This window comes from Crocuta crocuta, unplaced genomic scaffold, assembly GCF_008692635.1.
Source record: "Crocuta crocuta isolate KB4526 unplaced genomic scaffold, BGI_CrCroc_1.0 scaffold50, whole genome shotgun sequence".
Classification (NCBI taxonomy): Eukaryota; Metazoa; Chordata; class Mammalia; order Carnivora; family Hyaenidae; genus Crocuta; species Crocuta crocuta.
Genome location: NW_027527428.1, coordinates 1,514,714 through 1,516,368, shown reverse-complemented (window position 1 = coordinate 1,516,368; position 1,655 = coordinate 1,514,714).

The window sequence follows — 1,655 nt, the reverse complement described above, 5'->3', positions numbered from 1 at the left end:
TGAATTTAATAAGCCTTGGAATTCACATTTTTCCAATCCTAATTAAGTTTCTGCTCTGCGTCGGACGTGCTCTTCTCTCTCTTCAGCAAGGTTGGGGAGGGAAGGAGCTTCTGTTTACCGTGTGCCTGGCTGGGCCCAGCGAGGTGCTTTACATCCATGAGTGCCTTGCACACTCCCGGCTGCGGCCGCAGCTGGGCTCACTCTTCCGGCTTCGCCGAGGCTGAACTGAATCTCAGTGAGGTGCACCGCTCTCTATCTAGGGCCACGGCCATTCTGACTGCCCCCTCTTACTGCTCTCCCCCTGGTCCTCGTGGGTCAGTGAAGCGGCCTCTGTGGTCCCAGGGTCTGGGCACAGCTTTGGCTCACAACCCCCCCCACCCCCCACCAGGGATATCCTGTGTGTTTATAGTGGTGTTGGTGCCCACATGCTCACGTGCTCACCCTCATTCCCATGGGGACACCACATACATACAAACGCCAGCCATGGTGTTGTATTCCATGGCGGAGACCCATGGGTGCTGAGATCAGGGGGCAGCTCCTCTGTCCTGCCGTTATAATGGTCAATTTTATATGTCCCCTTGGCGGGGCCGCGGGGCCTAGATATTTGGCCAGTCATTCTGGATGTTTCTGTGGAGGTGTATTTTGGATGAGATTAACATTCAGATGGGTGGAGTTTGGGTAAAGCCGATTGCCCTCCCTAATGTGGGAGGGTCATGCCCCATCAGGCGAAGGCCCGAATAGAACAAAGACTGGCCTTCCCTGAGAAAGAGGGAATTCTGCCGACAGACGGCCATTGGACTCAAATTGTGTTTATTCCCTGAGTCTCCAGTCTGCTGCCTTACTCTACCAGGTTAAATCTCTCTCTCCCTCTAAATATACTCATATCTGTTGGTGCTGGTGTTCTGGAAAACCCCAAACTAATACAATCACGTGCAAACACCCTGCCAGGCCCTCTGTCAATACTAAGGCATCTCAAAGCTGCGGCAAATGCGAACTAATGCCGCCCTTTTGCAGGTGAGGAAATGGGGGTGCAGGGAACCTGCGGGTTGGTGCTCCGCCCTGGCAGAGGGGTAGAGAGCTTCGGAATGAATCAGAGCAGTTAGAACTCCCGTTCTGAGGTGCGAGCACTCAGATTGTGCGGGCCTGTTTTTTTCAGCCGCCTAATGGGGACAACGCCCTCCCTGGGGGCTTGTTCTGAAGGTTAAATGGGGAGACGGCTGCCAGGCCGTTAGGAAACAGGAGCTGTTAGAACGGGCTCAGAATCAGGATTGCACCCACGGGCCCGCAGGCCCTGGGCTTGCTGCCCCCGTGGCCCGGATCCGAGGGGCATGAGGTTGGTGGCCCCCAAGCCGGTGCTCCAGGGCCAGGCCCCTTCCTCCTTTCCTGGGAGGCGGCGACACAGCGGGCGGGGCGCTCCGTCTCTGGGAGGACGGCGGGAGGAGGTGGCGTTCCCCTCCGTCGCTGACTCTGCGGTGAGGCTGCTGTATAACTGTCCACAGGACATTAGCCGCACATCACAGAGTTATGTTCCGTGGCGTAATGTATTCCCCAGACGGATGGGATTACGAAGGACGGCGTGGGGCGGGGAGACCCAGCCGCCTTTCCTTTGCTGGGCTGGAGGCTGTCGCACAGCTGTTCCCAGGCAGTTTAGGAGC